The sequence below is a fragment of the Myxocyprinus asiaticus genome, chromosome 5 (genome assembly GCF_019703515.2).
Source record: "Myxocyprinus asiaticus isolate MX2 ecotype Aquarium Trade chromosome 5, UBuf_Myxa_2, whole genome shotgun sequence".
Classification (NCBI taxonomy): Eukaryota; Metazoa; Chordata; class Actinopteri; order Cypriniformes; family Catostomidae; genus Myxocyprinus; species Myxocyprinus asiaticus.
In genome coordinates, this window is record NC_059348.1 from 7,690,861 (window position 1) to 7,703,897 (window position 13,037).

The 13,037-nt window shown below is 44.4% G+C and overlaps 1 long non-coding RNA gene across 1 annotated transcript; it reads left to right on the top strand.

The window, feature by feature from the left end:
* The first annotated feature begins 2,407 nt into the window (after positions 1-2,407).
* On the top strand, positions 2,408-12,583 carry LOC127440923 (uncharacterized). The gene is made up of 4 exons (XR_007897233.1): positions 2,408-2,441; positions 7,407-7,498; positions 10,797-10,900; positions 11,637-12,583. It is a non-coding gene; the product is annotated as an uncharacterized LOC127440923 (long non-coding RNA).
* Positions 12,584-13,037: the final 454 nt, after the last annotated feature.

A 13,037-nucleotide genomic window follows, 5' to 3' on the forward strand; every position in this document is an offset into this window, starting at 1 on the left:
AATGCCGTTAGAATGAAGCATCCTTATACATTTTACTGTAACCGCCAAGCTCCAGTGTATTCAGCTTTCTGAGTGTGGAGAACACAAAGGAGACTTCCCAGGGGATGAGGGTATTAAACCCCATGTCAGATAAGACGATCAGCACTTAAGTTAAAAAACTCATGTAGGATTGTGGTTGCACAAACAACTTAATGAAGAAGGCTAAAGTGTCTTTGTGAATCCAAGTCACATCAGAGCAAGCAGTTTGCTTGAATATAAACAGGTTTGGCATCTTTTATTTATTATAATATTTAAACTCATTTTATTTGCAGAAGTTGTGTACAGTATTACGCAGAGGTTGTAGTCTCCTCCTGAGCTCTGTTCTTAAAAACAAATGTGAGATAAAATTATGTGTGCCACATCTTAGACTCAAGCTAATTCCTATCTGGCTAATTTGATACTGTGAAGGAACATTTGAACTTGATTAAATAGCTGGAGTTGCTTGTGTGATATTAGATTGCCCTTATTTGTGAATAAACTCTGCACATGGATTATTAATCTTATTCATCTGTACCTAATCATTCCCCAAAACCCCCTACAATTAAAATTTTTGGGTGAACTATCCTTTAAGGTTAACAGATCAGATCAGGTGGACAGCCAGGAGACCAAGGAGACCAGAGCAGATCAGGCGGATGGCCAGGAGACCAAGGAGATGACTTCAAGGCAGGGACTGGATCAGGAGGTGGAGCCGCTGTAGGAGGAGTCTCTGGGGAGAGGTGGAGCTGCTGGAGGAGTAGTCTCTGGGGGAGCGGGTAGAGCCATGGAAGACTCTGGGGGTGGAGCCGTGGAAGGCTCGAGGGGCTGAGCCGTGGAAGGCGGAGCTGTGGCAGGCTCCAGGGGCAAAGCCGTGGAAGGCGGAGCCGTGGCAGGCCCGAGACAAAGAGTCCTGGATGAATGGGAAACGACCTCCTTGGTCGCGAACATGGGAAGAGACTCGGGAACGACCTCCGTGGTCGCGGGCACGGGAGGAGACTCGGGAACGACCTCCGTGGTCGCGGGCACGGGAGGAGACTCGGGAACGACCTCCGTGGTCGCGGGCACGGGAGGAGACTCGGGAACGACCTCCGTGGTCGCGGGCACGGGAGGAGACTCGGGAACGACCTCCGTGGTCGCGGGCACGGGAGGAGACTCGGGAACGACCTCCGTGGTCGCGGGCACGGGAGGAGACTCGGGAACGACCTCCGTGGTCGCGGGCACGGGAGGAGACTCGGGAACGACCTCCGTGGTCGCGGGCACGGGAGGAGACTCGGGAACGACCTCCGTGGTCGCGGGCACGGGAGGAGACTCGGGAACGACCTCCGTGGTCGCGGGCACGGGAGGAGACTCGGGAACGACCTCCGTGGTCGCGGGCACGGGAGGAGACTCGGGAACGACCTCCGTGGTCGTGTACATGGGATGAGACCCGGGAACAACCTCCGTAGTCGTGGGCATGGGCAGAGACTTGGGAACAGAAACTTTTCTTCTCTTCCTCTGGATGGCCAAAGTTGGCAACGCTGGCTCTGGGATGGACGAGGCTGGCAACTCATTGGCCATGGCAGGCCATGAGGTAGGGTCTTCATGGACCTATTCACCGACATCAGTGGCAGATCATACGGCTTCGAGACAGGGGCCGTGGAAGGCTTGGACAAGGGAGATGAAGACGCAGGTTTTGGCCCGGGGTTCCCGCCATAATCCACTGTATAAAGGGAGCCGCAAAGTTCCAGAGCCTTCTCCACATATTCACCGAGCGTCCAGTGAGGATCAGCTGGAGGCATCAGTTCCCTCAGTGCACTATTCAGATCGGCCCGGAAGAAAACCACCAGAGCGGTCTGGATAGTGCACTACATTTGCCAGCTCTAAAAACTCACGGACGTGATCCTCAACTTGACGGTCCCCTTGTTGAAGGAGCAGAATTCTTACAGCTGGTAGATCCATTTTTTGGTCAGTCTTTCTGTAATGAGGCTGGCGAGGATGGAGGATCTAAGTGCAGCTTTTAATGGAAACAAAAGATGAACAAAGTAACTCAGAATAAAAATGAAAACAAAACACAGGGAACCAGGTACAGAACATGACAATACATATGAAGACTGACAAAGGAAACAGGGAAAACAAGGGCTTAAATACACAGGGGCAAACAAGGGAACGAGGAACACCTGTGGAAACAATCAGGGGAAAACCAATCATAAAATGAAACTACAAAGGACTACAAACTAACAGGAAACAGGAACATGGGAACTAAACAAGAATTTCAACATAAAAGTCGATGCAAACACAGGGGATACATGACAGCGTCTCTGTTTGTGAATGTATTATGTTTGTGCTCCTGTAAGGATGCTCCTCCTCTTCATGTAGCAGCTGAAAGTGAAACTAAAGCATGATCCATTTTACTGTGAGAGAAACAAAAACAAGAATAGAAAAGTACAGTGAGTATCACAAACATCACATTGTTCATACAACAGATTCAAATGTGTATTTCACTGCTCACATCAAGATTATTGATTCATGCATTTACAAGAACATTGTAAGATATACTGTATGTAATATTTGAGCCCATTCTGTGCAGAGGAAGTGTTTATAAGCTCATTTGACTCTTATGTGTGAATGTCACACAAGACAGAACTGAAATCATAATATTATCTGCTAACCAGCAAACATGAATTAACCTTCAACTCTACCAAATATAGAATGACACAATGGAGATTATAATCATTTTAGTTGTTCATGCAGGTACAGAGAAAATAAATATCTCTAAAATCCCATAACTGATATATATGATTAGCATGCTAACTTTTCAAATCCAGTGACAACAGCAGAAACAACTACTGAGCGGCTTTTGACAGTGTGATATAGAAACTATTTTAAACATTTACAAACTGTTTGTTGGATTATTGTATTGTTAAACAGTCATATACCATTTTATGACAGAAAAAAACAGTTCAAAATACACTACCGGTCATAGGTTTTGAAACACTCAACTGAAATGTTTCTCATGATCTTAAAAATCTTTTGATCTGAAGGCGTGTGCTTAAATGTTTGAAATAAGTTTTGTAGACAAAAATATAATTGTGCCACCATATTAATTTATTTCATTACAAAACTGAAATGTAATAATACAAAATATAATAATAATTTTTGAAATTGATGACTTGCACCAAATAATAAAGAAAAGCAGCCAATAAGTGCCCAACATAGATGGGAACTCCTTCAATACTCTATAAAAAGCATCCCAGGGTGATACCTCAAGAAGTTGGTTGAGAAAATGTGAAGAGTACATGTCTGCAAATTTTAGGCAAAGAGTGACTACTTTGAAGATGTTAAAATATAACACAGTTTTGATTTATTTATGATTTGTTTAGTCACAACATAATTCCCATAGTTCCATTTATGTTATTCCATAGTTTTGATGACTTTACTATTATTCTAAAATGTGAGAAAAAAATAAAAATAAAAAATAAATATATATATATATATATAATAAAGAATGAGTAAGTGTTTCAAAACTTTTTTCGGCTAATCCTCAGGGGATGAAGGTTGTCTGGTGCACCCTCATTTCGTGAGTGGTGCGTTGAGATGGGCATGGTGGCAGCATTTGAGGAGTTGGTATATAGAACGCTGGGCAATCTGGGTATATACATGAGGAAGTGGGGCGGCTGTCTAGCCTTTTTGGAGGGCTCTCGGGGAGGGGCAGCGGAGAGGGACTAGTGTTTTTTTTTATTTTTTATTTTTTATTATTTATATATTTATTTATTAATTTTTTATGTCACTAAATATTTTCTGCTGTTTTATTGTCTATTTGTGTGTCTATGTCAGTTGGCTTTTGACCACTGGAGTGCTTGTTTGTGTCGGGTGGGGTGGGGGAGTTATGATCTCATGTGGTTTGATTTAGCATGTTCTGTTATGTCTATGTGATCTGCTGCATGGAGTCAATAAAAATTGTTCATAAGTCCTTAGGATTTATATATATATATATATATATATATATATATATATATATATATATATACAATATAATTTTCTATATACTTGAATATAAAGCTTTTATTCACAAATTGAGTATTTAAGTTCCCTATCTGTCACTCACTCGACATTGTTTCGATGTAGTGACACTAGGGGTCACTCTTGGGAGCCCGAAACACCTCTGGTCTTTGAAAAAAGGCCAATGAAAATTGGCGAGTGGTATTTGCATGCCACTTCCCCGAACATACGGGTATAAAAGGAGCTGGTATGCAACCACTCATTCAGATTTTCTCTTCGTAGCCGAACGGTCGATGCTCACTGAGCAAAATTCCCACGGCTGTTCATTCACCTCTGCTGGATCTGACAGCGCATTTCAGCGGCTTCTCCCCCCCTCTGCACTGGTGCACTGCAGAGAACGCCCCTAGCTGCTTTGGCAGAAATAAAAGAGTATATTCTATAAAAGAGTATATTTCTCTAAAAGATCGGCACACACAGAACGTCTTTTTAAAGATGCCCTTCCATTTGTGTGTTATTCCTGGTTGCGGTTGTTATCTCTCACCTTCTGATGGTCACGATCGCTGTCTTTCATGTCTGGGCGCTGCCCACATGGATGGGTCATGTACTCATTGCGAGAACATGTCCATGGCAACGATGCGGTTGCGGCTTGCCTTCGTAAGAAAGCAAGCCACCCCAGCGGCTCCCCGCCCCGGTCCTTCTACCTATGGGTATGAGGCCAGCACGGCTAGCACTGGGGGCGATTTGGGGACCCCAATGGGACCACCTCCGCCGGGTATCCCCCCACGGACCTCCCATTCCCCAGCACACTCGTCTGCCCCGATCGGGCTTCCGGATGAGTCCGCTGGCTCGTCTCAATGCGAGTTCGACCTCTTGTTCGGAGCCCGCGAAGGTGATGAGCTCTCGAGCGCAGCATCAGAGAGCGGGCTCATCCAGTCGGACGCGGAAACCTCAGCTGATTTTGAAACCAACCTCAGTCACAGGCTGATGCGGAGATGACGGACATGCTTTCCCGGGAAGCCGCGAGCGTCGGGCTAGAGTGGAACCCTCAGCTCTCCCCTGAACCCTCGCGGCTCGATGATTGGTTCCTGGGCTCGTGGCGGCGCTCACAGCCATGCCCTGCCCCAGTTCCTTTCTTCCCGGAAGTGCACGAGGAGCTGACAAGGTCGTGGGAGGCACCGTTTACTGCCCGGTCCCAATCTTTCAGCTCCCCCGCCCTCACTACCCTCTATGGTGGGGCGGCCAAGGGCTATTCAGCAATCCCCCCGGTGGATAATCTTCCTCCCCCGTCCCAGGCTGTTCCGGGGGTGGTCACAAGGATCCAGGTAAGTGCTTCGATGTCTCTGAACTCAGCACGGCCACTTAACGACGTGGCACCTCAGGCTCCACCCCACCGCGAGGCCCCACTCTCCGGTACATCTGACGAGATTGTCCCCTTGGTCCCCGTCGCCCAGATTTTGGACGCGTGGCTTACGCTTTCCAACCCGTCGCGATGGCTGGTCTGGACCATCCGACTCGGCTACGCAATTCAGTTCGCCAGGCGTCCTCCCAAGTTCAGCGGCGTCCACTTCACCTCGGTGAAGGGCGAGAATGCTGCTACCTTGCGTGCGGAAATCACTACCCTCCTATGGAGGGTGCGATAGAGCCTGTCCCTCTGGCCGAGATGAAGACGGGGTTTTACAGCCCCTACTTCATTGTACCGAAGAAAGGTTGTGGGTTGAGGCCAATCTTGGACCTGTGAGTACTGAACCGGGCTTTACACAGACTCCCGTTCAAGATGCTGACGCAAAAACGCATTCTAGCGAGAGTCCGGCATCAAGACTGGTTTGCGGTGGTAAACCCAAAAGATGCATACTTCCACGTCTCAATTCTACCTTGACACAGACCCTTCCTGCAGTTTGCATTCAAGGGTCGGGCGTATCAGTACAAGGTCCTCCCTTTCGGCCTGTCCTTGTCCCCTCGTGTCTTCACGAAGGTCGCAAAGGCAGCCCTCGCCTTGCACAGGGTCTGTGCAAGTAGGCTCACTGGGGGAAATGCATATTTGCGTAGTCCAGGGGGCCAGCTGTATGCCAGCGCGTCTATACTGAGAGGTGCCTCGGTCAGGGCGTACCAGAGCGGGCAGTGGGAGGATTCTTGGGAAGCGAACAGGTCTACCTGTGCCTGCCCGAATTGACTCCAAATCAGCTGGACCACCTGAGAGTGGAGTCTCCACTCCTCCCTGAGGGTAACCTGTCATGACAACGTGTCCGCTGCAATGTTGAGGTCGCCCGGGATGTGAGTGGCTCGCAGCGACTTGAGGTGCTGCTGACTCCAGAGGAGAAGATGGCGGGCGATTTGTGGCATACAACGGGAGCATAAACCACCTTGACAGTTGATATATGCCACCGTTGCTGTGTTGGCTGTCTGAACTGACATATGCTTGCCCTGGATCAATGGCCGAAACCTCCGCACGGCGAGCAGAATTGCCAACAACTCGAGGCAGTTGATGTGCCAACGTAGCCGTGGGCCCATCCAGGAGCCGGCGGCTGCATGCCCGTTGCATACAGTGCCCCAGCCCATTTTGGAGGCATCTGTTGTAACCACGGCGCGCCTGGAGACCTGCTCTAAGGGAACACCTGCCCGTAGAAATGTGAGGTCGGTCCAAGGGCTGAAGTGGTGGCAACAGACTGGCATGATGGCCATGCGATGTGTCCCGTGGCGCCATGCCCATCTCGGGACTCGAGTCTGGAGCCAGTGCTGAAGCAGTCTCATATGCATCAACCCGAGCGGAGTGGCCACCGCTGAGGATGCCATATGCCTCAGGAGCCTCTGAAACAGTTTCAGTGGAACCGCTGTCTTCTGTCTGAACGCCTTCAAACAGGTCAGCACCGACTGTGCGCATTCGTTCGTGAGGCGCGCCGTCATCGAGACTGAGTCTATCTCCAAGCCGAGAAAAGAGATGCTCTGAACCGGGAGGAGCTTGCTCTTTTCCCAGTTGACCCGAAGCCCTAGTCGGCTGAGGTACGAGAGCACCAGGTCCCTGTGCGCACAACAGATCCCGAGAGTGTGCTAGGATTAGCCAGTCGTCGAGATAGTTAAGGATGTGAATGCCCACTTCCCTTAATGGGGTCAGGGAGGACAAGGAGCAGGTCATCCTGGTAGCACCCTACTGGCCCACCCAGACATGGTTCTCGGACCTCACGCTCCTCGCGACAGCAACCCCCCCCCCACCCCCGGCGAATTCCCCTTGGGAAGGACCTTCTTTCTCAGGGACGGGGCACCATCTGGCACCCACGACCAGACCTCTGGAATCTCCATGTCTGGCCCCTGGACGGGACGTGGAAGACTTAAGTGGCCTACCACCCACGGTCAAGTTGAATCAAATCAAAATCTAATCAAAGCAAATTCTTCTCTAATACTATTCTTCTTTTGCACAGATTCAAATCTGCACAGAACCTGTCAGCGACCTGTGACCTTCCTTATGAAAGAGCAGCAGTGATCACTGGTGTCCCTCCACATGTCATCAGAAGTCATAATTTATTATTATTATTATTTAAAGGAGTTATTTTGCTGAATGTCCAGATTGTGCTTTTTTATTCAGCTTGGACATTCAGCAAAATATTTCCTTTTCTGTTACATGAAAAATAGAAAATTGTTTGGGTCAGTAAATGACAGTTTTCACTTTGAGTGTACAGTCCCTTTAAAGGAAGAGTTCATCCAAAAATTACATTTCTGTCATGATTTACTCACCCTTATGTTTTCCAAACACAAATGCCTTTCTTTAGCAGAACACAAAAGGAGAAATCTAATGAATGTCTTTTCCATACAATGGCAGTATATTGAGACTAAAACATAAAGCACCCAAGAGTGTCAGTGTCCATGCGGCTCGCTGACCATTTCCCAAGTGCTGTGAAAAACAATCCCATATTTACTGTTTTTGTTGTTCGCTTTGGTACTATTATCTTAAGTATGTGGTAAAACCTCACAACTCTTAGTACATAACTCCAAACTCATCACACTTGTAACGCAGCCAGTCTTTCATTCAAAACTTGCCATTGTGCATTCATCTGGATTGTAAACATCTCTCACCACACAACCATTGATTCAAAATATATGTTTCTCGTGTAATGTCATGAGAACATATGGTTTAATCACCAAAACACAACATAATGGTATCTTTTCAGTTTAGTTGTTTTAACTACCAGTGAATCCAATAACAATGCAAGATACATGTTTCAAATTGCCCTTAGAAGTGCTGAAAGTAATATGCTACAGTACTGTAAAAGACTGATATACACTGTTTTCACACTAGGCAATACGCTTACATTATCCAACAAGTACAGAATCTATCATTTCCATAATATCTATCCTATGTGTAATCAAGTTGTGATCAATGAAGACATCCTCTACAATCATTTGAGCAAATTGTGTTTTTCAGATATAATTGTAACATAGGTATACTCTCTATAATCAAATGTACACAGTTAAATAAAACAAATTAACTAAATGAAAACAAAACATAACATTTAGCACACATTACATTAATTTGGATCAAGCCTGTCTTGAGCATTTGGCCATAGATTCTCGTCCACATCACAATGAATGTCATCATTGTTCATGCACCTTGGGAAAAACCTTTTGGCATGGCGTATCCATGCTTGACACTGGTCTACACTCATGTCATCACATGCCTCATCCATGGCCTGAAGGAGGGTGGCGCGCTCAAGGGGTTGGCGATTATAGACCTTCCACCTCCATGCTGAAAATATATCCTCTATAGGTTTGAGGAAAGGAGAGTATGGGGGCAGGTAGGGGGTTATGGATCGGGGATGGGCCTGAAACCATGCTTGAACCACCTAGGCATGGTGGAACCTGACATTGTCCCACACAATTACATTGGTGACCAATTCACCTTGATAGGCCGGCTCAATTTCACTGAGAATCTCAATGAGATGTCCAGCATTGTAGGAGCCAAGTAATGGCCTATGTCCTATCACACCATCTTCAGAGATAGCTGAGCACATGGAGATGTTTCCTCCACGTTGTACAGGCACTTGGACAGTGGCCCGTTGGCCAATGAGGTTCCATCCACAACGACGAGTTTTGGCCAGGTTAAAGCCCACTTCTTCAACAAAAATGTACTTGTGATGGTTCACATCAGCATCAAGCACCATCACCCTCTAAAAAATATATTTCGGTTAGTTCTTTTTACAGTGTAGTTCCAATGTACATATGAAGTAGGCGATGCATCAAATAGTAACAGTAATACAGTATATAGTGCTGTACCTGAACATACTCAGCCCACAGTTGTTTCACCCGGTCATTGTTTCTCTCAAAAGGCACCAGGTAAATGTGTTTCACTGATATCTGGTGCCTCTTCAAAAGGTGGGCTACTGTTGGTAGGCTGATGAATGCCACATTGGCAAAGGTGTCATTGTTCTCCTCAATTGCCTGCTTTATTTCTGACAGCTGTATATCATTCCTGGCCCTCACCATTTCCACCACTGCCCACTCCTGCTAGTTGGTCAGCACACGGCCACGGACACCACTATGGGGTTTTCTGTCAATTCTAAGCATAGAACAGAGTATACTGTCAATAGATCATACTGTAAGAATACTGTAACGTTTTATGAATTTACATGCATTTCAATTTACTGTAAATGTAATGGCAAAGCATAGTATATATACTCCAGACTTACCGGTTTTCTTGGTGAAAAGTTCGGATGATTGAATTGACAGTTGATCTTTTCAGATTTGGATCAACTAATCTGGCAGCCTCTGCCATAGTAAGGCTTCGATTCACTACATGATCAACGATGATGGCCCGGACTTCATTAGAGACAGCAGTTCTGCCTCCCTCTCTCTGATGACCAACCCTTCGATGGGCCCCATGCCCACCTCTCTGACCTCTCTGTTGGTGCCCATGCCCACCTCTCTGACGGATCCCTTGTCCACAAGCTCTTCCTATTCCTTGCTGTCTATCCTGTTCCATGTTGAAAGAAATTGCCAGTGTTTACACCCCCCCTTTTATATGGTAACCAATTGTGGTTACCACTATGTGAAATCGATTAGCAATAACGAGTATACATTATGTGTTGTTACATGTAATTTAGATGTTCACAAACACACATTTTATTTGTGTAGTTCTCGAAATCCATATACTGTATATAGCTGACAAACCAATTTCAAATCTATAGGTTTACCAAATGGTTCAGTGATTAACCATTAAGAGCAGTTGGATTAAGTGTTGGTCAAATGTATTTACACAAATCAGAAGAGAAGCATATCAAAAGTATTGTGAGCATTGCATTGTGAAAGACAATTACTTCATATGAAAGGTATTTCTTTGATGACACACTGATTAGGTGTGGTGAAAAAGTTACTGTGTAATTTTGTGTGATGTACTTAGTCAATTGAACATGTGATTACATGTTTGAAAAAACAGCCTTTTTGATGATCTGCTTTGAGTTTTGTACTAACAGTTGTGAGGTTTTACCACATACTTGTGATAATAGTACCAAAGCGATCAACAAAAACTGTAAGCAATTTTATAGTAAATTTGTGGAAGCAAACTAAGTTTTAAAGTAAGTCTCATTATACTGCCATTGTATAGAAAATACATTCTTTTCATTTATCTTTTTGTATGGATGAGAAAATCATGACAGAAATTTAATTGTTTGGTGAATTATTCCTTTTAAGTGGTGACGGTCACATGACACAAGTCAAACTGTTTTAAATACAGTGTCTGTAAAAGGTGTTCAACCCCCATGAAAGTTGTTTTATTGTTTTACAACATTGAATTACAGTGAATTTATTTTGCTTTTTAGATGCTGATCAATGAAGACTTTGGGTGTTTTCCAAACGTCACTTTTGCGCCCCTGAAGGTCACTGCAGGAAGGGGACGCCACTCGAAGGGTCGTTCCAAACGAAAGTACGAAAATTATTTTTTGTCACGAAGAGCACTTTTACAAGACTATTAGCAAAGGGTACATTCTTACAATACTTTCATGCTCCCTTCAGAGTGCCCACATTAAGAGATCTGTCCTTCCAAGTGAGTAGGGAATAGGGATGATCACTTTCAACTGGAATTCAACCTTCCATGTCAATGTCAAAACACATTTTCTCATAAGAGTAAATTCAGTACAATTATTAAACACAATACTTGTTTGCATAAGCATTTACCCCCTTTAAGTCAGTGTTCTGTATATATACATTTGGCATCAACTATAGCCTTAAACTTTGTGGATAGGTCAACTTTGCCCGTCCACTGCTGGACCTGATTTATGCTTATCAGTAATCTTTTTTTGGAGTTGCTTGGTGTGTTATTTTGTCTTCATGGTGTTTTTCCCAAGATTCTGACTCACCTGTAAGTGGATTTTCACAGATACAGGTGTATTTATACTGCAATCACTTGAAACAACTTGACTGTACATGGATCTCCATTTAGTGAATTGTAAAACCAGTTGGTTGCACCAGTGATACTTATGCATTTTTATGTGTTTAATATTTATAAATGTATATTTATTGGTAGAATTGTGTCAAAGAGTCTTTTTTTCTGTTAATCAGTAACTAAAAAGCCAAATTCACTGTAATTCAGTGAAGAGTACTTAAAAAAGTATATTTTAAAAAAGTAAAATGAACATTAACTCATATATTTGTTATGTCAGTTCACAGCTTCATGCAGTATTATGAAGCCCCGGGCAGACGTTTACAGTAAATACAGCATGCCTGAAAATGTGGAAGACAGCCATGTCCAAAAGTGTGCCAAGAATGCTCACCAGAGGAGAAAAGGCTGCTGATGTCAAGATTTATAGTGAAAAATTGCTTGCATTTTGGTCTGTTCTCACCCAAAACCGATCAGATCTCTTCAGAAGACATGGATTAAACCACTGGAGTTGTATGGATTACCTTTATTTTGCTTTTTTGTCCTTATTGTAGCTTGAAAGAGCTTGTCCCATTCACTTGCATTGTGTGGATATATTCATATCATATCTCCATCAAAATATCTTTGTGTGCCGCAAAAGAAAAAGTAATACAAGTTTGAGACAACATAAGTTTGAGTAAATGATGAGAGAATTCTTTTTAGTTGAACTATTCCTTTAACGATTCAATAATAAGCTCATTAGATTTCCATGGAGATCTGTGATGATTTGGTTTTCTTTCAGACTGATGAATATTTGTTTCGCGATTGGTTTGAAGAGGCCTTAAAATATGGTTCTGAAAAAGAAGGTTTTGCGCTATGAGATAATTGCTTACAGTTACGGGGTCCATCCTGACCACCACAGTTTGGACTACACAATGTGATGGATATTTGCACTTTGTGGGAGAAAAAGATGAAACTTTGTTCAAAATGTCCTGACTTTAGCAATCATTCTTGCTTTACTGTTTTATTAATAGATACTTTACAAATCCCTTAAGAGACAATGCAGTCCAACAGCAACCACACATTTTAATTAACTGTTGACCACCTCTCACAAGAAATTACAATATAAACACTTATTTGACAAACTATGTTAGATCATCTGTGTATGAATGTATAAGATGCGTTAGTGTGAGTGTCAGTGATGTGCTGGTGGTGAATGAGCTGTGCTGCAGGTAATGGATCATCAGCAGATCTCAGAAGGGTTTTAATGATGTGTATTAAATAAATTATAAATCAATAACTCACTGTAGTTTCTCCAGTTTACAGTGCGGATCCTCCAGTAGATCAGAGAGCAGCTTCACTCCTGAATCTCCTGGTATATTATAGTTCAGATTGAGTTCTTTCAGGTGTGAAGGGTTTGATGAAACTGGTGTCATCTGGTGTCAGGAGCACAACCTCTCCCTCAATGTCAGCAAGACAAAGGAGCTTGTAGTGGCTTCAGGAGAAGAGAAAGAGAACACAGCCCCATCACCATCAATGGAGCACCAGTGGAGAGAGTCAGCAGCTTCAAGTTCCTCTGTGTCCACATAACTGTGGCCATTGTGAAGAAGGCTCATCAGCGCCTCTTCTTCCTGAGACGGCTGAGGAAGTTTGGAATGAACCGCCACATCCTCACACAGTTATACACCAGCACTGTAGAGAGCAT